The sequence below is a fragment of the Podarcis erhardii genome (assembly GCF_964252035.2).
Source record: "Podarcis erhardii genome assembly, chromosome: 1".
Lineage (NCBI taxonomy): Eukaryota > Metazoa > Chordata > Lepidosauria > Squamata > Lacertidae > Podarcis > Podarcis erhardii.
The window spans coordinates 48,761,071-48,775,468 of record NC_138497.1 but is presented as its reverse complement, the minus strand read 5'-3'; the positions used below and the strand labels follow the sequence as shown (position 1 = coordinate 48,775,468).

The 14,398-nt window shown below is 44.0% G+C and overlaps 1 long non-coding RNA gene across 3 annotated transcripts in view; it reads right to left on the bottom strand.

Annotated features, from left to right (window-relative positions):
- LOC309336291 overlaps positions 1 to 14,398 on the bottom strand; it is a 95,668-nt gene that overhangs the window by 62,858 nt on the left and 18,412 nt on the right. For 2 of the 3 annotated variants that reach the window (XR_014153977.1, XR_014153978.1), the window contains one exon: positions 4,490 to 4,655. This is a non-coding gene — a long non-coding RNA (uncharacterized lncRNA). Of the gene's footprint in view, positions 1 to 4,489; positions 4,656 to 5,308; positions 6,245 to 14,398 lie in introns of those variants that run through there. The other variant, XR_014153979.1, reaches the window with a different exon arrangement.

Below are 14,398 nucleotides of genomic sequence, written 5' to 3'. Positions count from 1 at the left end.
AGGTCACAGAGAGGGGCGATAATCCACACCATCACCAAGTCAAAACCTATGCCTCCAAACCAAGTAAGATAAGGGAACCAGTCAGTTTCAATTGACTTAGGCATCTATGGCTCTCTCTTGAGGCTCAGGTGGCCTTGGTGGCATGAAGTGCCTTTCATCAGCATTGGCTGGTGGCCCAGCCATGCCCCTAACTGGACAGGGATAGCCTAACTTCTGTCATCTGTGCTCTGGTAATCTCTAGGTTATATTACTGCAATGTGCTATACATCGGGCTGCCTCTGAAGATGATTCAGAAATGTCAGTTGCGCAGAATTCAGCAACCTGGCTGCTCACCAGTGCAAGATGGATTTTGCATATAACGCCAATCCAGGCCCAACTGCACTGGCGTCCAATTAGTTTAGAGGCTCAATTCAAAGTGCTGGTTTTGACCTATAAAGCCTTAAACAGTAAAGACTGCAGTGCCTCAAGGGCTTCTTTCCTGATAGGAACTAAACCAGCCCCTATAATCATCATCTGAGGTTCTTCTTTGTGTGCCTCCTCTGCGAGAGGTCCAGAGGGCAGCCACATGAGAATGGGCCTTTTCTGCAGGAGCTCCCCACTTATAGAATGTTCCCCTTAGGGAGGTTCACCTTGCACTTTCGTTACATATCTTTAGGTGCCAGGAAAAAATATTCCTCTTCTTCCAGGCCTGTAGGCCTGCAGCTAATTAAACAATCTGTGGCCTTTTAAACCGTGGGGAAGGATTTATTGTTTCTGTTTGTTATGTCATGCATTTTTGTGTTCTTATATTGTAAACTGGCCTCTAATCTTTGGATGAAGGGCAATATAGAAATTTTAGTACAGTGGTGCCCCACAAGACGAACGCCTCGCAAGACGGAAAACCCGCTTGGCTGTAGGAGCTTCCTGCAACCAATCAGAAGCCGTGATTTGGTTTCTGAACGTTTTGGAAGTCAAACGGATTCTGTTTCGACCTGCCTGCTTTCCCTCTTTTTAAAAATAAAGTTCCCTGATTTGATCAGTGAATTGTGTGTACAGTGGTGCCCCGCAAGACGAACGCCTCGCAAGACAGAAAACCCGCTAGACGAAAGGGTTTTCCGTTTTGGAGGCGCTTCACAAAATGAATTTCCCTATGGGCTTGCTTCGCAAGACGAAAATGTCTTGCGAGTTCCTGCGGGGGTTTTCCCCTTCCCCCGCCCTTTTCCTAAGCCCTAAGCCGCTTATCAGCTGATCCGCTGATAAGCCGCTTATCAGCTGATCCGCTAAAAGCCGCTAAACCGCTAATAGCGCTAATCCGCTAAGCTGTCAATGGGCTTGCTTCGCAAGACGAAAAAACCGCTATACGAAGAGCCTCACGGAACGGATTAATTTCGTCTTGCGAGGCACCACTGTAATACTGTATTGGCCTGAATATAAGTCGCACCTGCAAATAAGACACCTTTAAAATTCAAGGCTTATTTGCCGGTGCAGCCTGCCTCCTGGCACTACCACCCTGAACGGGGGGTGTCTGGCTCTCAGTTTTGAGTGCCTGCCTCCCAGCACTACCTCCCCAAGCTGGCGGTTCGGGGGAGGCTTGGGAGACGCAGGCGGGATGGGTGCTGTTGTCCTGCAGTCCTGACAGCCCTCGTGGGCAGCTGTTTCAGCAACGATACCATAAGGTCACAGATATAAGCTGCACTTGAACTTTTCACAATCGGAATTTGGAAAAAAGTGTGGCTTATATTCAGGCCAATATGGTAGTAATAGTAGTAGAAGGAATAATAATAATAATAATAATAATAATAATAATAATAATAATACACAGGTAGAACTGATATCATCACTGCTTTCTTTATCATAGGCTTTTGAACTGGTGTCTCTGAACCATGTCTGCCTTTCTGAGTCCACTGGCTTCGGATAAACATTCAGGTATGAGAACTGTCCATGGTTTTGGCTACTCAGAGACAAAGAAAGAAGCAAAAGAAACACTGAGGCAACTGGTGAGCACAACATGGTTTTATATATTTGGGAAGTTCTGCTTCAGCCCTTTATGGCTTTTATTAGTCATGAGTAACATGGTTATTTTTCAATTTATGCTCACTCAGAAATTTCTAAGATCCTTATGCTTGGACGTTATGGTTATTGGCCTGGATCCAAAGAACTGCGCATCCAGTTCTGCATGCTCACCAGGGCCTTGAACTTGTATTTCTCAAATAATGGCTGCATAGCCAAGCCCCTTTTGAAACTGAAAACCATTTGGGGATGTGGCAATGGTAGGAGTCTATTGTTCAAAAGGAGGGAAAATCAAAAGTCCATCCTGGTAGGCCCGATCCCAGGTAGCTCTTTGTATCCTGCCCATTTTCTATATATGGAGACTGTCAGCAACTACATCACTATTACAACAGATGCTGCCTTATACCAAGTTACACTATTTGTCCGTCTAGTCCAGTATCGTATGTTCTTATTTGCAGTAGCTCTCCAGGGTCCCATACAAAGAGAAGTAATTTCCAGCTCGGTTAGCTGAGACCCTTTTAATTGGCCATGTACCAGGAATTGAATCTGGGATCTTCTTCATACAAAGCATGTACTCAACCCTAGAAGATGCCACCTATATTACAGCAGCAACTGTGTAGTAGTAGGGAATATGAATCATCAGCTTCCTTCTCAAGCACTTTTGATGTTATTTACATCAAGACTTAGTAGTACAAATAAAATGTGACAGATATGTTGGAAACCACCCTGAGATTTATTTATTTACTTATTTAATGCTAATTAGTTTTGCAGAAGATGAGAAGAGTTCATTTTCTGAATTTCTTAATCAAGAGCAAGTGGATTTCAGCTGAGACTGCAGTTCCTACAGTGATGGGTGAGTCACACTACACCTTTGGGATCATGGCGAAGGACAAAAATCACACATTTCAAAGAATGGACTCCAAAGCAGAGAAGCCTCTAGCTTGACTCTGAACCCTCATCCTTGGTATGCAGCATCTTTTGTTCTTGCTCTGCTATGTTACAGAGTCAGCCGTTTAGTTCCTAGGTGAAATGACACATTTGCGTCATCTTTCATCTTGGTCAATTACTGTAAAAACAATTCTGCTAAATCCCAGAATTTTAAAAGATGATGATAGTACTTCATAAGTCATGTTGAGATTTTAGTTTTGTTTTAGAATTGCATCAACCATAAGCCAAAGTTAAAAACAAGGCATGGCAACAAAGTAAACACAAGCCATGTACTGCACAAGTCGAGATATGTAAGTAAGGGAATATAACTAAAGGGCTGAGACATCTTCAGATGTGGTTTTCAGGCTCATGGCTTCAGAAACTTGTGTGTGGGCCATTGTGTGTGCAGGGGGCAGAGGGCTCAATGGAATTTAGTATCTTGTGTGCCCAGGCTCTGTGACCTTATTTACCTATTTTACATTTTATAGCCTACCCTGTAGTCCAGGAACATATGCTCAAGGCTGCTTACTGTATATTAAAGTTAGAACACAAATATAAAATAGGGTAAAACGCTTAAAGGAAACAATTCACTTCAGCTAATAGCAGGAGCATTTCCAAGTGACAAGATGCACAAACCATTGGCTAAATACAGAATTAGGACTGTAGGCAGAATCCAAATTGGAGAAATCACAGACTGATAAATTTGGCAAAATTGCATTTTTCAGCTCACCTGCCGTTCCAACACACAGTGGTATCTTGGTTTACAAACTTAATCCATTCCAGAAGTCTGTTCTTAAACTGAAACTGTTCTTAAACTGAGGCACACTTTCCCTAATGAGGCCTCCTGCTGCCAGTGCCCTTCCACCGTTTGGATTCCATTCTTAGACTGAGATAAAGTTCACAAACTGGGACACTACTTCCGGTTTTGCGGAGTTCGTAAACCAAATAGTTCCTAAACAGGGCTGTTCTTAAACCGAGGTACCACAGTATTTGAATCGTTCCCTGAGTCTTAGATGGCATCTTCCCTGTGGATCTTCACCACAAGGTAACTCAAAAGACACCACACTTTAGGGGAAATAGTGACAGGAAGACACTATAATAAGCTGGGGACAAGACAACGAGATAGGAAAAGAGACATACAGATCAGGTTTAGGCTTCAGTATAGATTTTTGCAATAAAATCTATGAGGGATAAAATTATTAAAATTAATTTTAATATTTTAAAGGGCAAAAAATAAATAAAGAAAACTATCACTGCATAGCCAAACTTCTACTCTAGCTTCCTGGCCACACCAGGAATTACGGGAAAAACAGATACGACTATGCCCCCTTTCTAGGGAACAGGCTTGGCATATTCAGCTGAAAGTGGAGACTATTTTTGGAACTTTACAAGGCATCTTGTATTCATATAAACATGAGGTTCTATCTTTGGAATAAAGTAAATAAAACAATGGCAGCTCTTGAACTTCCCCTGATACCAGACCAAGACTGCTCAGCATGCCAAAAAAACTCAATAAATTGGGTGGCTTCACCACATTAAAAATGGTTGCATGAATCAGCCCTTCTTTGTTTACCTTTCCAGCTGCCTTGGCCATATTAAGGCTCTTCTCAAAACCCTCCAATGGTTAGTTATCCTTCTTGACAGCCAGATGAGATGCTTGCCATGGGCCAGGCCTGACCACACAAATGATCCAGGCAGCCACTTAGAGGAGCAGCATTTGTAGGATGGTGACAATGCATCTGTAGGGGTGACAATAAAGCTGTGTTTGATCTGCAAAATGACCTTCAGAAATATTGTCAGTGAATATCATAGAAGACACTGGGGATATATCTCTTAGTAGTCTTGGCTTAATCTACTAACTCAGCTCTTATACTTTACCAGCTATTTAAAAGTACAACTTTTTGCTTCAGAATTATCCATGACATCTCCAGTTGAAAGGATCTCAGGTAACTAATCTTAGAAGCACCAACATAAGACCCTAAAAAGCAACTGCCACTCATAGTATCACACAATACAGGGACAGAGGAGCCAATAGTATGATTCACTAACTGTACATCAAAATTAAACCCCACCCTTCCGCACTATTATAAATAAACAAATAAGCAAGCTTTACTTACACAGGGCCTCCCAATCACATTCTTAAATTCTCACGGCAGCAAACAATTCATAATAAAGTGTTAAATACAGCAGCTTCAAATAGCCACACAATTGAAAATAAGGGAAGCAATTGAGGGAATGGGAAAGTAACCTGAGAGACTGAGAATACAACGAAACTGTAAACGAATACAGATGCATGTACTATGCAATTTGCCAGGGGTTTGCATATAGGGGTTAAAAAGTATCATTAATTTCCCTCTTTTAATGCTATCAAGCTTTACATAAACTTCCTTACTCCTTGGATGCTTCCTTTAAACTGCATCACTTATCTTTCATCCTTCAGATTTCTCCCTCTGCCGATAGCCTTGTTTAGCTTACTTTTCTTCTTTACCCCATAAGTAAACCCCTAGCAAAGCACAGAGTACACACAGCTGCATTTACTCCCAATCGTGTGCATTCCACTTCTCAAAATCCGGTTCCCATTTCCCTTCTTCTGCAGTGTATACTTTGTGAAGATGTCTTAGGCCATTGGTCTGATCAGCCCAGCATTGTCTAATTAATTGGCAACTGCTCAACAAGATCTCAGGCAGGTCCTTACATGCCCAGAAGCTGGACTGCTAAATATTTGGTTAAGGGACTTGAACTGTGGTTGCACTGAAAGACAAAGAGGAAGACTAATCACTGCTTAAAAATAAAAATAATAAAGGGGGCAGGGTGTGCACTTAAGTCCAGAGAACAGTAAAGGCTAATTATTATTGACAAACAGGTTGTCTAACACTCTAACTAAAGCTCCAGAATGAGCTCAGGGTACACAGGTGAGTGTGTCAATTCACTTTGGGCAGGCCTGCAGTGGCATGCAGCATACCCAGTCATGATCTGGACCAGTGATGAAGCCCTCTCTAGTAGGGCTGGGCGATATTAGGTTTTCAACATTGTGGTATATCACGAGCCAAGCATCACAGTTAGAACGGACTCCCAGAACACATTCTTTTCGAGAACCAAGGAATGACTGTATTACCATAAAATGCACGCCTCATGCTTTATATAAGTAACACAGCAAACTTTTATTTTATTTTATTTAAATAAGCTGCTGTATGTCTAAGCATATATGCCAGTTATCCCTACCAAGCTAAAAAAAATCCTGTTTTGCATAAAAAGGCAGAATGCATGTATACTAAAGGCCAGATTAAATATTTTAAGAAAGACAGAGCTGATGCTGGTTGCTTTCTATCTCTTTTCTAGTGTGAATTACACTGAAATCAGCTGTGCTGTGCATTTTCCCTCTTCCACCTCCCATCATTGGATGGCAAGAGACACAGTGCGGTGATTGTTTGAATTAGATTATACAAGGGAATGAGAGATGGAGAAGGGCAGGAATCCGTATCTTTTCTCCTGTGAGGGAGAAAGCAGATGGGGGGAGGTTTGACATTCATTGTGGAAAATAACAAGAAAGGAAAACTTAAACATGCCCCCCTCCACACACACAATTCCTTCTTCTGTTCTTCTGTCCACCCCCCATGGTTGCTTTTCCTAAACAAAACTCCTAGCTAGCAGGGGCAACTACATGTGACTCAGTGTCACTTGTAATTTGGCCATGAACTGTAACATAAAATTAAGAAGTTAATTTTGAAAATTGGTCCGTGACTGATCATATGGATAAACTGCATGGTAGGCAAGCTGGTGGGTTTCATAACTCTCTCTCTCTCTCTCTCTCTCTCTCTCTCTCTCTCTCTCTCCCTCTCCCTCTCCCTCTCCCTCTCCCTCTCCCTCTCTCTCTGTGTGTACACATGAAGGAAGTAAAGAATCCTTAGCATGTGGCGTCTTTTCTCTCCTGGAATTTCCAGCTCCCTGCTTCAGCTTGTCTTTTCTAACAACTGATCCTCCTTCAGAGAAAAGCCTTCAGCTGGAACGGATTGCTTTACAGCAGCCTGCGGAGGGATGTCTGATACCTGAATGAGATCAAACATTCAGGCACTGTTCTCAGGCTGAGCTGCCATGTGGAAAATCCTGTCCTCCTCATGCAACAAGGGACACTGTTTGTTCCTATGGCTTGGGGTAAACTATAGGAGCAGAGAAGGGAGAAGGGATTAACGAAAAGGAGGGGCTGCCTATTTAAAGATCTGAACTTAAAACATCTGTTGAACGTAAATAACACTCTGCATTCCATGAGAAGGCAGGCACCTCTACAGTTCACCTGCACAACTTGCTTCTTGCTTTGTCTGAACATGGAATGAAATTCTTGGAGGAGCTGAGAACTAGGACCCTGTGACTAGGAAGAGAAGGGTAGTGGCTGCTGCTGGTGACTTGTGTACAGCTACAGGTGAATGGGTGCTGAGTGTCAAGAGATAAATACTGAAGAGATCCCTATCAGGGGTCCATGGTAGGCCCCAGGCCCAAACTCTTGTTTGCTCAGAGGGAGATGGTGCCATTAAAAAAGCAGACTGTCAAAAACAGACAGAACCCCTAAAAAGCATCCTCTCTTTGTGTGGGCTTCCTTCAGGAGCTGCAGACAACAGACCATGTTTTAGAAGCTTCTCACTTACTCTCCCTCCCCTCCCCACTCTTTTCAGTACATTTGTTTTGTTGGGACCAAAGATGTGAGGTGCAGGATTTGATCTCCTGACGTCTTGGTGTTCACTTAAAAGCAGCTGCCAGGAAAAGGGAGTTGGATCAGAGCTGCAGTACTAGGAGAAAGCTTTCCCTACCATGCTGTTTCCTTGGGCTGACATACGTCTGGAATTTCCTGGACATAGCTGGGATTCATCCACCCGAAATAGCATCTGGGCGGAATTTCCAAAAAACGTCCAAGTTGTCCGGGGAAACCTGGGCATATGGAAACCCATGTTGGAAATGTAGGGTTTTTTTGCGAATTCGCCAAAAAATGCCTCCAAAACATTTTTGAGATTTTGCCAAAAAAGTTCAACAAATTTGCTCCAAATATACAATATGGCAACCCTACTTTTTCCCCAATTTAAATCACCCCTAAAACCTACTAAGAGGAAGAAAGTCAGGTATTTGTATTATATCTGTCTTCTTCTCCCCTAGCTAATAGCAGCCCAGGAGTCTAATTTAAGAAATTTAAACAGCACATGGGGAAACGAAGCATTACTTCCCCTGTTGACATGGTGGGGGCACAGCTCTACAGAATAAATATCAATGGGTTCTCTTCACTGTGTCTTGTTCCCCCCCTCCACTTCCCTACCCCTATCTGTAGCTCCTCACCCAGTTGCTAAAGCCTGCCCAGTTCCTGCCCAAATGCTACTGTCCTGGGATGACCACTTACAGTTTTGGCTAACTCTGCAGCCTACCATCACCTCCTCGTGTTTTTGTTTCTGTACCACACAACCACTGAGCTACCTGGCTCTATCTTGGGCATGGTGCCATGGATGACGTAGGCATAGATTGCCCATCTTCCCCTAGAGCCATGGCCCCATTTTAAGTCAAGCCTTCCTGCAGCTGCTAACCAATCGCAGCTCTTTCACCACACACCATATCAGTTTTTTGCCTTTTGCCATATTTTATTCCCTTTCCTCATAAAAGATAATGAAGTAATCCTCCAAGCTCTCGACATTAGACTTGGGCCCAATTTCCAGTATAGCACAGGACTGAAAATGCATCAGCAACGATTATTTGTAGCTATGGTGTGTGAGAAAGCTGTGGTTTGTGTTAACGGTGGAATCCCCAGGGGTCAATTTAACACTCCCTCCATTTTTCAATTCACTGTGACAATAAATAAATAATTCACCACTCATGAAAAATGAGTCCCAAACGGACTGAGAAGCAGTCCTCAGTCATTTATGCTGGTATCCACCCTTTCTCTGAGGACTTGGAGTTTTGGCATGAGGACAAGAGACCTATGTGTCAGATTTGGGTTACAGCAGAATCCCTATAAAGGTGGTGATTTAAGCAAGATGGTGATTTAAATCACAGGGCCTTTTCTTCTTGTTATGGGGGTGGGGGAAAGTCAAAAGCACTACAGCAGTTAGATGTCCAAATATTGAGGGGGTTTAGCATGTGCTTTATGAGCATGTGAAATTAGCAATAATGAAAGATGCTAACAGAATGTGATGACATTGGCTCATGAAGTGGCTAGAATCTAGACCAGGCTACAAGACAAAAAGTAAGTTAGGACACTGCTGGTTGCTGTGAAGGGACAGCACTTTCAACAGGCTACAGCTCTATCTTTAAACACCCACCCACACAATAATATTACTAGCAACAACAAAATCCTTAGGAACTAATTACTTTTTTTAAGGCACAAACCCTTTTAGGTCCTTGCTCTCCCATTTTGATAAAAGTCTATTTTGAGGAAGGATAAGATAACTTGCCAGCATAGCTTAGCTTGCCTCAAATTAATGAGCTTTTTAAGGCCTTATCATTCACCCAGTTTTTTTCCCTCCATTGCAAACTTTTCAGCCTTGCCAAAAAGGATGGATCAAAAAAAAAGAAAAAAGAACACATTTTGTTTGATGAGCCCTTTCTCTCTACAGTCCCCCCATCTCTTTGAAACTAGTACCACTGGTGCATGTCAGTGTGCCCTAGCAACAAGGAGTGAACTCCTCGCGATGGACAACAAGCTGGCAGAGGCTCACTAATTAGCTGAAAAGAACAGCACAAAAGCAGGATTGTGGCTGCAAACACAGTTTAAATAAAAAGAAGAGGTTTTACATAGAAATTATTCTAGTGCCTGGTGGGGCCTAGAGAACAGTGCTCTATTATCTACAGAGCAGGTAGGCCCTGATACATGGTAGTAGTGACCACTTTAGCACTGGCTTCCAGGGCCAAAGAGCTTCAGGTATAACATGAAGTACAGTGGAACCTCGGTTTCTGAGTGTTTCGGAAGCCAAACGTTTCAGTTTTCGAATGCCAAAAACCCAGAAGTAATTGCTTCCATTTTCGAACGTGCCTCGGAAGTCAAATGGCTTCCAAGGTGCGTTTCTCCATTTTCTCCATTGAAATGGCCGACCGCCCATTGCGCCTTGGTTGTTGAACGTTTCGGAAGTCGAACGGTCTTCCAGAACGGATTACGCTCAACAACCGAGGTTCCACTGTATTAGTAATAATTTAGAACATGATAGCTTAAAATACTGTTTCTCAATTCTGCAACTGTTTAACAGGTCTATTATAAAACTGAGAGATCCCATGATTAAAACATATATAAAGTATTTGTCATATCCTCACTCCCGCAATGCATCCAAGAGCAAATATTATGCTCTCTATATGTGGGAATTTCTGTTGTTTAAGATAAGCATTTATCTTATGGTGACTTACTGTGGGATACATGCCGTTTATAAATTTAACAAATGTATTAAATACTTCAGTGTAAAATCATTGATAGCAGCAAATTCAAATTATCTTTTCCCAGAAGGCCACTGAAGTACAGGCATCCCCCATTAAGCCTGGGCAATATATCAATATGAGGGGCAGACTGCGATGACGGCTTCACTCAGCAGTATATCGTGGGTGAAACCGCCACCTCCAGAGTCCCTCTGCTACCAGTGCTCAGTGTGCTAAGGGAGAAACAAGCTGCAGCTGGGAGCTGGAGGCAGAGGTAGAGGGACTCAGGAGCGGGGGCGGTTTCACCAGCAATTTGCCTATGAGTGAAACTGCCATCATGGTCTGCCCTCACACCACTGCAGAGGGAGAAACAAGCTGCATCGGTGAGGTGCTGATACAGCTTGTTCCTCCCTCCGCTTATTTAAACTGCTCCGCTGAGGAGTGTGCAGCTGCCCTTGCCTCAGCCAAGCAGTTTTATGGAGCCCCCAACCTGCCACCAGCTTGCACAAGGCGGCGGCAGGATGGGGTCTCTGTTAAAGTGCCCCTGCCCCCAATCATTTCTTCTCATGTTTTGCATGCAAGCTAGAGAGGCATCGGGGCTCCCCCAGCTGGGCAGCACCAATCCTTCTCCTGTTTGTGCGCAAGCAGCTTGTGCACACGCTGGAGGGACAGGGGGCTTGCTCTACCAGGGGGGCAGGGGTGAGCTCCAGAAGAAAGAGGTTGCTCGCCCGCCCCGTCGCGTTGGAGAAGATGGAGGGAGTCCTGTAAACGGACTCAGACTCTGTCGCAGGAATCCCTCCATCTTGGGGAGTTGGCGGGCTCGCTCAGTTGGGGGACGGGAGCTTTCCTGCCCGCCGAGTCTCTCAAGGGAGCCCCAATATCCCTACCGCTCATATACGAGCAGCAGAGACACCGGAGCTCGCTCAGCAGGGAGGTGGGGGTGGAAGGAGTCTTCCTGCCCCCCAGCAGAGTAGCGGGCCGGGGCTAGCTGGGGTGCCTGTGAGGTGCTGGGGTGAAAGTGCCTCAGCTCCCACAGTGAGAGCTGTGGCAGTTTCACCTGCCACCTCGCAGGCTGGGGCCTGTGCAGCTTGTTTCAACTTACCTGTAGGCACTGAGTCCTCAACCACCTCCGGATCCAGAGTGGATTCACCTGGTGCCTGCTCCTGAGGATCCGGCACAGGTGCAGGCGCTTCAGAATCAAGGCCCTGCCCCAGTTCAGCCAGCCCTGGAGGCGGGGACTCCTGTGCAGGCTGGGATTCCTCCGGTTCAGCCTCTGAATCGGATTCCCAGGCCATCACAGTCATTGTGGCTCACAAGGAAATCCTCCCTGGAGCCGAAGGAGGATGTCAGTGAGGGCAGAGGAAGCCCCAAAGAGACCTGAGGCCGCAGCGGGGCTTTGTTTAGGCTGCTCAGCCTTCCTGCCGAACAGCTGGTGTGCGGAGTAGCACAGCAGCAGCTGCTGCTTTCCTGCGTATCCTCCAGAGCTTCAACTCTAGATATTTTGGTCTGGATTGGAGAGAGAGCGAGCTGGAGTGTAGGGAAAGATAGGCATTCAGAGGCTTTTTAGAGGGTACTCCCTACTTTATGTGATTTCACAAATGCATGAGAGGCCCTAAAACATAAGCCCCGCATAAGTGGGAGGACACCTGTACGGAATCAGTGCCTGAGGTCTGTAACAGACTGGAGGCAGGCAAATTGATGTTTAATCCAAACAAGATAAGGCAAGAGCAGACAGAGATGCTCCTGGTTAGCAGATCTGTTGATCTTTGTCAGATGGGGCTGCACTCCTCTTGAAAATTTAAGGTTCACAGCTTGAGGGTTCTCCTGGATCTAGTTTTGCTCCTGTATATCCAGGTAGCAGCAGGACTTTTACCCAACCTAGATTGGTTTGCCAGCTGCACTTGTTTCTAGAGAAAGCAGATTTGACTACGGTTACAGATAGGGATGGAGAAAAAAATTGATTCAGTGCACACTTTAAAGTTAAATCTATAAAATTCACACTTTCTAAAACAATACAAGAACCAAAACACACCTATTCTTCAAATTTCCTACTTATCCATATTTTGTTATGCAGTTTGCAAATCAAACATTTTTTTAAATACTGCAATTACTATTATCTAAAGCCCTAAATGGCTTAAGACTGGGATACCTGGAAACCCATCACCTCTGCTTGCTTATTAAACTAGCCAGGCTGTACTTTGTGTCCCGCAGATATGTGAGATGATTTTAGTGTGGGCAAAGGAAAAGGTTTTCTCTGAGGTTGTGCCTGGGCTTTGGAATGTCCTGCCTAAGGATGCCCACACTCACTCACTCACTCTCCCATGTTTCTTTGGTGTTTCCTGAAACAATCCTTTTTTGGCAAGTGATTATTGTTTTATTGACCCTTTGGATATATTTTTTCCTCCCTCTTATTTTTAACTGCTGTTGTATTTTTAATTTTTAAACTGTTTATTCTCTTGTTATCTTTTATTTAAAAAATATTTTGTAAGGAAGCCTGCAAATTTGTTGAAGGATGGGGATACAAACACCCAAAATAAATATGTGTTGCAAGCCACCTTGAGGGGTATTGTTGTTGTTTTTAATGCTAGGGAGAGCATCACATAGACAGAGCACCATAACCAAGCAGGCTCTCTTGTCATCTGCCTCACTTAAGAAGAGAGGGGGGACACCTGGAGGATAGCCTCCAAAGATTATGATGGTGATTCTGGAGATCACTCTGCATCCAAAATGGCTCCAAAACAGATTACAAACAGTCAACTGAAATGAGACAGACCCTGCGCATAGGCTTACAATCTATAAAGGCATGACACAAAAGGAAAAGGGGGTGGGGAAGGAAGAGAGTGAGAAAGAAAGCAACCTCAGGCATCAATTCTTAAAGTTGAATAGTTCTTCTTATAATGACCAGCTGGAATGGAAGCAGTCCAGGAAGAGTAGCAGCCCAATGGAGCCAGTCTTTCAGCAGAGCTGATGTTTTAATTAACTTTAATAATGTAATTTTCAACAAGGTTCCTTGCTTATATTCTCATGTTATATTTCCATATTATGTATTATGATTTTTTATTATAAAATTACGGGAAGGGATCTACCTCTCTATGCTCATTGGACTGACCCCCTCCTGAACTACGTGGAGATACTGCTGTGCTTTGAAGTTTATTTTATTGCATCTTCATTTCTTGGTTCTGCCTTTGACTGGAAGTGAAAGTGCTGAAATGTCAAAAGAGTTGCTTGTGCAGTGACATTTTTCACTGAGACAGGGAAGTACCAAAAATGTTGACAAGTTCCAAAGAGTTTCATTTGCTGACTTCAGTGTTTTGGAGAAGAAATGAGGCATTGCAATGGTTAGAGATCCACTAGCATCTCACCAGAACTCTAGGGACTGCCCACCACTAGCATTAGTAGGACTTCAAAGCTTTATCCTACACTGATTAAATGCCCCAGCAGCTTACACTGAGCTACATACTGTTGTATTCTTCCTTTGTTTCCCAAGTGGTCAGAGGTTCCTCTCAAGATTCCTTCAGCCATCTCCTGTTTCTCTCCCTGCATCTTCCTCCTCACAGGTACCTTAGACCAGCCCCTTTCCTTGCAGGGGCAGGGTCTCCACCTCCCAAACCTGATTGCTAACACTCTCTGGATTTCAAGAGGCCTTTTTCTAACCATTAGCCCCTCCCATTAAGGAAACATTAGCCAATCACCCATTGCTTTTAACAAGCATTTCCCTAACAAAGAAAGACTGACCAGCAGCTGAAATAATAGCTTATTCCATAAGAGGGGGGCCCTAACCTTCTGCCTTGCTTTGTAGGAAGGGGATGCATTGTTTAACTGTAACAGATTAATAATAATAATAATAATAATAATAATAATAATAATAAATTTTATTTATATCCCACCCTCCCCAGCCAAAGCTGGGCTCAGGGCGGCTAACAACAATAAAACAGTACAAAAGTACAGCACAAACAACACTCTAAAATCATTCATTATAAAATTAATTAATTCAAGCCACTGGCAACCATTGGGCCAGAGCTCCGCGAAGATTGCCGTGGGAGGGAGTCAGGCTGTGCCCTGGCCAAAGGCCTGGTGGAACAGCTCTGTCTTGCAGGCCCTGCGGAAA